Genomic DNA, 8322 nt, shown 5'->3' with positions numbered 1-8322 from the left:
AAAAATATCTGTCAATGCTCTGATTTGTTCTCTTGCCTTCATCAATATTTTGGTATGGAATCCTTTGTAAGATGCATGATACCTCATCTTTTTTAATAGTAACTTGTCTCAGAAACTTGACGCTCCCTTCCCTTTGATCATCATCCACCAATTCCTTCTCATTGCTGAATATTGCGACAAAGTATTCGTTTCGGATCTCATCAAACTCTTCTGGTTACACCCATGTATTCCCTCCATTGTCTTTGAGTTTTCCAACTCTTTCCCTGGCTACGTTATTGTTTTTTTGTACATGTATAAAAAGCATTTGAATTCTCCGTCACCCTATTTCCTATCGACGTTTCATGAGCTCTTTTAGTCCTTCTAATTCATTGTTTACGTTCTTTCCCACTTTCCTTACATACTTCATTAGCTTCATCAGTTCCCATCCTCCTCGAGCTTCCAAATGTTTCCTTTTTCTTCCTGACTAAAGTCTCAACATCCCTGGTCATCCGAGGTTCTTATAAATTGCCATACATCTCTCTCATTCTCCCAGGTATGTGCCACTCATGAAATCTTGTCAACTGCTGTTTGAAATAATCCCAAATGTCCGATGTAGATTTACCCTCAAATACTTGCTTGCAAAATTTTCCAGTTCCTGCCTAATATTGTTGCAGTTTGCCTTCTCCCAAATTAAGGGGACAGCTGTCATCGCTATCCGTGAGCATCTTAGAGTCAGAGAGTAATGATGATGTACAGCATGGAAACAGGCACTTCAGTCTAACCCGCACATGCTGACCAGATATCCAAGCCCAATTTAGTCCCACCTGCCGGCACCCGGCCCATATCCCTCCAAACCCTTCCTATTCATATACCAATCCAAATGCTTCTAAAATTTTGCAATTCTACCAGTCTCCACCGCTTCCTCTGGCAGCTCATTCCATACAAGTACCACCCTCTGCGTGAAACATTTGCCCCTTCGGTCTCTTTTACATTTTTCCTCTCTCACCCTAAACCTATGCCCTCTAATTCTGGACTCCCTGACCCTATGGAAAAGGCTTTGCCTTTTTAACCTATTCATGCCCCTCACAATTTTGTAAATCTCTATGAGGTCACCCTTCAGTCTTCCACGCTCCAGGAAAAGCAGCCCCAGCTATTCAGCTTCTTGCTACAGCTTAAATCTTCCAACCTTTGCAAAATTGTTGTAATTTTTTTTCTGAACCCTTTCAAGTTTCACAACATATTTCTGATAGGAAGGAGACCTGAATTGCGTGCAATACTCCAACAGTGGCCTCACCAATGTTCTGTACAGCTGCAACATGACCTCCCAACTCCTGTACTCAATACTCTGACCAATAAATAAAAGCATACCAAACGCCTTCTTTCACTATCCTGTCCTGCGACTACACTTTCAAGGACCTACGCTCCAAGGTCTCTTTGTTCAGCTACACTCTCGCGGAACTTAATATTGACTGTAAAATTATTTTAAGATTTACTTTCCCAAAATGCAGCACCTCGCTATTATCAAAATTAAACTCCATCTGCCACTTCTCATACCATTGGCCCCTCTGGTCTAGATCCTGTTGTAATCTGAGGTAACCCTCTTCGCTGTCCACTACATCTCCAATTTTGCTATCATCTGCAAACATACTAACTCTACTTCATATGATCGCAACCAAACCATTTATGCAAATGACAAAACGTAGAGGATCCAGCACCGATCCTTGTAGTACTCCACTGTTCACAGGTCGCAAGTCTGAAAAACAACCCTCCACCAACACTCTCTGTCTTCTACCTTTGAGCCAGTTCTGCAACCAAATGGCTAGTTCTCCCTGTATTCTGTGAGATCTGACCTTGCTCATCAGTCTTCCATGGGGAACCTTGTCGAACGCCTTACTCAAGTCCATCTATATTCACATTTACTGCTCTGCCCCTCATCAATCATCTTTGTTATTTCTTCAAAAAGACACAATCAAGTTTGTGATACATGCTTTCCCATGCACAATGCTATATTAATTATCCCGAACCAGTCCTGGCCTACCCAAATACTAAGGAAACGGCGAGGATAGGATTCGAACCCACGCGTGCAGAGCACAATAGATTAATAGTCCATTGCCTAAACCACTCGGCCACCTCAGCCTCTGCAACGTGATTTCCTATTATGGTCACTTCTCCCAAAATTCTCCCAGAGCGAAACGTCACTAACCTGGCCTGATTCAGTTCCGAAACTCAGGTCCCTTCCTTGGTTGGGCAGTTTACCTATTGTTTCAAGAATCCCTCCTGAACGGTTCTTACAAATTCTTCCCATCCAATTTCCTAACGTGTCGGCGAAGTTAAAATCACCCACCACAACAATACTGCTTTTACACCTATACAGGATCTGTCTACTTGTTCTCTCCTCTCTCGCCTGCTGGTCGTTGGGAGGCATTCAGGATACACCCAGCTGAAAGGCAATGAAGGAATGAGTTCACAATTTGACGGTGCTGAGTTCACAATTAGTCCAGAATTCTGTGTATATGCCGAGTCTGAAGTTGAGATATTACTCCACTGTGACCAACTGGAGTATGGCAGTGTACCGACGACAGAGAAATGGGCTTGTGAGGAGGATGCTTTGTTAAAATGACTGACGTACGAGAAGGTCGGGGTTATTCTCGGACACGGACTGGAGGTATTCTGCAAATCGAGTGGAAAGTAAATGTTAATCAGAGCTTGAGCGAGGAGGTGGAGTTTGAGAAAGGGGCAGGTTTATATGATGGCGGATTGCAGGAGCCCTGAGCATCGCCTCTCAGCCTTAGCGAGCTGGGCCATCTGCAGAGGATCATTCCGTCCCCTGGAGAAGCCAGAGCTAGGCAACAGGAACAGAAGGTCAAGTTGTGAACGAGGCAAGAGACGGGGAGCAAGTCCCAGAAGCACGGTATTCTCCAGCTCCACTACCCCACCCCATCCCTCAAAACTGCCAGGGAAGAACGATAGGAAACAAGGAAGCCAGAAACAGAGGAATACAGAGATTAGATTTCCTCTAATGTGGAAACAGTCCCTTTGGTGCAACAAGTCCACACCAGTCCACCGAAGAGTAACCCACCCAGACCCATTTCTCTCTGACGAATGCACCGGGCAATTTAACATGGCCAATTCACCTGACCTGCACATCTTTGTGACAGTGGGAGGAAACCCACACAGCCACGGGGAGAATGTGCAATCTCCATATAGACTGTCGCCCGAGGCTGGAATCAAAGCTAGAACCATAGTGCTGTGAGGCAGCATTGCTCAGCAATGAGCCGCCCCAAGCAACGATCAACAACTGCAATAAACAACATCCTTGCCAACACCAGCACTACACTTGGTCAGTGCGGGAATTGAATCCACAGCCTTGGTGTTATTACCACCATGTTTTAAAACGTCTGAGCTAACCGACCAATAGAATCTAGCAATCACCGACCAACGATATCCGCATGTCCTCATAGGTAGAGAGATGGAGAGGAGTGTAGGGACATGATTTTCTTACACACATGAAGGGGAGTGGGGGCTGAAGGACGATAGAGATAGTGGTGTGGCTTAGGTTTAGGAGAATACAGATACAAAGCGATGTAAGGTCTGGAGGAGTTTGCAGACACTGGACACAGATTGAGGTCAATTGTTAAGAAACTCAGTGGATGCCAGAAGGAGGTTGAAATTGACCCTCGCCTCCATCGCCAAACATTCAATGAGCAGGAAAAGCCCAGGCATTCACCTGTCCTGGTACCTTAAGGGTGTCCACCCGATCGTCAATACTTCTCTGCTCCAATTTTCAATCATGTACATTCCTGCTTTGTTTTCCCTGCCCCAAAACATCAGCTCACATTTATCTCAATTGAATTCCATTTGCCGCTGATAGTTCATCATTCCTGCCAGTTTCTACCCTCTAGTAATCTGAGGTGATTTGTCTCAATATTTGCTTCTGCATCAACTGTGAATTTACTGACCATCTCTCCTACATTCAAGTCGAAATCATTGATGTCACTCACAAACAGCAGGGATCATGGGATCCTACTGGACCCACACTTCCAGACACAAAGGCAGCTCTCAAACAATGGCCTCTGCTTCTTGCTTCGCAGTCAAATTTGAACACAATTCTCCAAATTTCTTTGAATCTTTGGGCTCATACCTTTCCTATCAGTCTCCCATATGTGACATTATCGAGAGCCTGGCTGACGCCCAGTGGACAACATCAAAACCATTACCGTTGTTGAAACACCTGGTCAAATCTTTCAAAAAAATTACAATGATGTTGGTCTGACATGACCCCCCTCTATTCCAATCATATTGACTGTTGTAGGTTCACCCCTGTATCTTCAAATGAAATTAAATGTGTTCCTCTGAATTCCTTCCAATAGTGACTTCACCACAAATGTTAAACTTTCTCTTTCTTCATGTCTCGCTCTGTCTGCATCTCTCTCACACCCTCGCTACCTAATTCACTGTCTCTGACTTCATCTGTCTATTAACACCTCTCTATCTACTCCTCTCTCGGTCATTCTGTCTATCCCTTTCAACCTGTGTCTTGCTGTCTCTTTCCAAGTTTCTCTCTCCCTCCCTCTATATACACCTTTCTCTCTCTCACTCTCTGTTTCTCTCTGTCTCTCTATTGTCCGTTTTTTATCTTAAAATCTCTAAGTGGCTGCAGTTTTTTTCTCTCTCTCTTTCCAGCTTCATCTCTTTTTTTTTACCTACACCATTCTGTCTCTCCTGAAAACAGCAAATGCTGGAGATTACAATGGGTCAGACATTATTCACAGAAAGAGAGCAAGCTAATACTTTTAGACAAGAAAGAATTGAAATGTAAGCTTGCTCTTTCCATGGATGCTTACTGACTTGCTGTGATCTCCGGTATCTCTTATTTCCAGTATCAATTCTATTATCTGCAGTAATTTTCTCCTCCCTCTATATCTGGCTCTCTTCCTCCCTGTCTTCATGATCATACCTCTCTCTCTCTCTCTCTCTCCCTCACTCTCTCCGTCTCTCAACATCTGACTATCTATTTAAAAGTCTCTCTTTCTCTTTCACAAGCTGTCTATCTTTGTGTCTTTCTATGTTTTTGTCACTTTCACAAATCTCATTCTCTCTCACACCCTACCTATCTCTCTCTCTCTCTCTCTCTCTCTCTCTCTCTCTCTCTCTCTCTCTCTCTCTCTCTCTCTCTCTCTCTCTCTCTCTCTCTCTCTCTATGGCTGACTGTCTTTCTCTCTCTCCATGTCTTTCTCGTTATGTCGCTCACTCGAAAGTTCTGTTTCTCTCTGTCTGTCTGTCTTACTGTTTCTCTGTGTAACATCGCTATCCCCACCTCTTTCCCTTCTTCCCTATCTACCTGCACTCTCTCTCTATTTCTCTCTTTCTCAATGTCTGTCAGTCTCGCTTTCTCTTTACTTATCTACCCTCTCTCTCTGTCTCTGTGTGAGGCTGCCCTTACCTCACCAGTCTTCACTGCCATCCCCCTTTTCTGCTTTCACACGCTGCCTCATGGCCTGACTAAGGAATCATCCCGAGTCCAACCATCCTTCACTCAAGGCTGGAACTACAGTTTTGATCCACTCCCACCACCTGTCCCCGGCCTCTCTGGGCCTGAGGCATGGCCGACATATCAAACCTTTCCTCATAAACAGCATCCACCAGGCCATGAGCACTGCGAGCTGGGATGGCTGTGCAGCTCCAGCAACACTGGAGAAGGTCGAGGGCAAAGCATCTCCCCCAGGATATGTGGTCACGGTGTGTTAGGTACACGGTCCTTCCCCATAGCGCCCAACCACGGGACTGGATATCTCGGTGAAGTTCTGCCTTGCGTTTGGGATTGCTTGCCTGGAGAAATGGCACATATTTCTGGATCGTGTGGAACGAGACGTCACTATATCTTCTGACTAAGTGACCTGGGGATAGTGAGCCCAAGCCAGTCACTGGCCACACATCAACTCCCTCTCTAACCGATTTCGACTGGTTTCCAGGAGCTGGTTACAGACTGCCCATTGTACTGGAATTGGGGGCTGGCATTGGAGTTTGGTAGTTCTCCATGTATTGAATGTCCAGGTTTACTCAATCATTGCTTCATCACTGGCCTGAGATAATTGATGAGTCTGAAAACAGCTCCCCGCTGAACTGGTTGTTGCTCACCTCCTCCTCCTCCTCAGAAATTTCTCAACAACGTCTTCCACCCAAACCTCAGGGCCATCATTTGCATTGCTGGAGCTGTACCGAAATCTCATTATTTTCCATCCCTGACGACCAAACCACAACCCTGGCTAAAAATGCAGCACTCCCACACCATTGACCCTTCAACATTGTGGCACTCCCTCAGCACTGAGAGTCCAACAGTGCGGCACTCCCACAGCACTGACCCTCCAACAGTGTGCCGCTCCCTCAGCACTGATCCTTTGACAGTGCGGCAATCCATCAGCAATTAGACACCAACAGTGCGGCACTCCCTCAACTCTGACCCTCCAATCGTGTCCGCTCCATCTGCCCTGACCCTCCGACAATGCGCCACCCCCTCAGCACTGACCCTCTGACTGTGCAGCACTCCCTCAGCACGGACATCCAACAGTGCTGAACTGCCTCAGCACTGAGACTCCAATCGTGCGACACTCCCACAGTACTGACCCTCCAGCCATGCGGCATTCCCTCAGCAGTGTCACTCCAACAGTACAGCACTCCCTCTGCACTGACCCTACAACAATGCAGCAATCCATCAGCACTGGCCGTCCGACGCTTCAGCACACCCTCAACAAAGACTCTCTGAACGTGTAGCTATCCCTCAGCACTGACTCTCCGAGAGTGCGCTACTCCTTTAGCATGTACAGTCCGACGGTCTGGCACTTCCTCAGCACTGACACTCCAATAGTGCGAAATTCCCGCAGCACCGCCCCCTCCAACAGTGACCCCTTCCAACAGGACTGACCCTCAGATAGTGCCCATTCCAACAGCACTGAACTTCAGCATGTCTGGAGCTCCTTCAGCACTTTTTGCACCTCTCCCACACTCTCTCTACCCCTCTCCCACTCATTATATCCCTCTCACCTGGCATCAGTGACCCTCCGACACTGCGGAACACCCTCAATACTGACTCTCTGACAGTGCACCACTCCCTCAGCACTGACCCTCCAACAGTACGGCACTCGCTCAGTCCTGACCCTACAACTCTGCCCACTCCCTCAGCAGTGCCACTCCAATAGTGCACCACTCCCCCAGCACTGACCCTCCAACAATGTGGCACTCTCTCAGTATTGACCATCTGACGGTTCAGCCACTCCCTCAACACTGACTCTCTTAGCACTGACACTCCGACAGCGTGGAACTCCTCAGTACTGACACTCTGACATTGCAGAGCTCCCATTGCACGTGCATACTGGTGTAGTGGCTCTCCCTTAGCATAAGCAATCCAATAAGGCGACATTGCCGCAGCACCACATCCTCCAACAGTGACACCTTCCAATAGGACTGACCATCAGACAATGCCCATTCCAACAGCACTGAACTTCATCAAGTCTGGAGCTCCTTTAGCACTGACCTACACAAGGGCCCACTCCCTCAGCACTGACCATCTGATGGTGCAAACGCCCGCAGCACTCACCCTCTGACAGTGCAGCAAACCCTCAGCACTATCACTCTGAAACGTGGCACTCCCACAGCACTGACCCTCTGACAGCGCACACTCCCTCAGCACTGACCCCCTGACAGTACGGCACTCCATCAGCACTGACACTCAAACAGTGAATCACTCCCTTTGCACTGACCCTCCAAGAGTGCTGCACACGCTCATCACTGATACTCTGACAGTACAGCATTCTTTCAGCATCGACCCTCCAACAGTGCGGCACTCCAGCAGCAATGACCCTGTGACAGTGCGGTGCTCCCTTAGCAGCTACACTCCGACCGTCTGGCACTCGCTCAGCACTGACACTCCGACAGTGTGACATTCACTCAGCTCTGACACTGAAACGGTGCAGCGCTCCCTCAGCACCGACCCTCCAACAGTGTGGCACTCCCTCACCACTGACCATCTGACATTATGGCGCTCCCTCAGCACTATACCTCTGATATGCGACACTTCCTTATCACTGGCCCTCTGACAGCGCACACTCGCTCAGCACTATTGCACTGACAGTCCGGCACTCCCTCAGTACTGACATTTATACAGTCCAGCACTCCCTTAGCACCTGCACTCCGACGGTGTGGTTCTCACTCACCGTTGACAGTCCAATAGTGCGAAATTGCCAAAACACCGCACCCTCCAACAGTGACCCCTTCCAACAGGACTGACCCTCAGACAGTGCCCTTTCGAACAGTAATGAAATTCAGCAAGTCTGGAGCTCCTTCATC

General features: G+C 47.7%; 1 non-coding gene across 1 annotated transcript; it reads right to left on the bottom strand.

Moving 5' to 3' along the window:
• Nucleotides 1-2033: 2033 nt before the first annotated feature.
• On the bottom strand, nucleotides 2034-2116 carry trnan-auu (transfer RNA asparagine (anticodon AUU)). The gene has a single exon. It is a non-coding gene; the product is annotated as a tRNA-Asn (tRNA).
• Nucleotides 2117-8322: the final 6206 nt, after the last annotated feature.

The sequence above is a fragment of the Hemiscyllium ocellatum genome (genome assembly GCF_020745735.1).
Source record: "Hemiscyllium ocellatum isolate sHemOce1 chromosome 41 unlocalized genomic scaffold, sHemOce1.pat.X.cur. SUPER_41_unloc_1, whole genome shotgun sequence".
In the NCBI taxonomy this organism is placed as follows: domain Eukaryota; kingdom Metazoa; phylum Chordata; class Chondrichthyes; order Orectolobiformes; family Hemiscylliidae; genus Hemiscyllium; species Hemiscyllium ocellatum.
The sequence above is the reverse complement of the archived record's forward strand: the minus strand, read 5'-3'. Positions and strand labels throughout refer to the sequence as shown.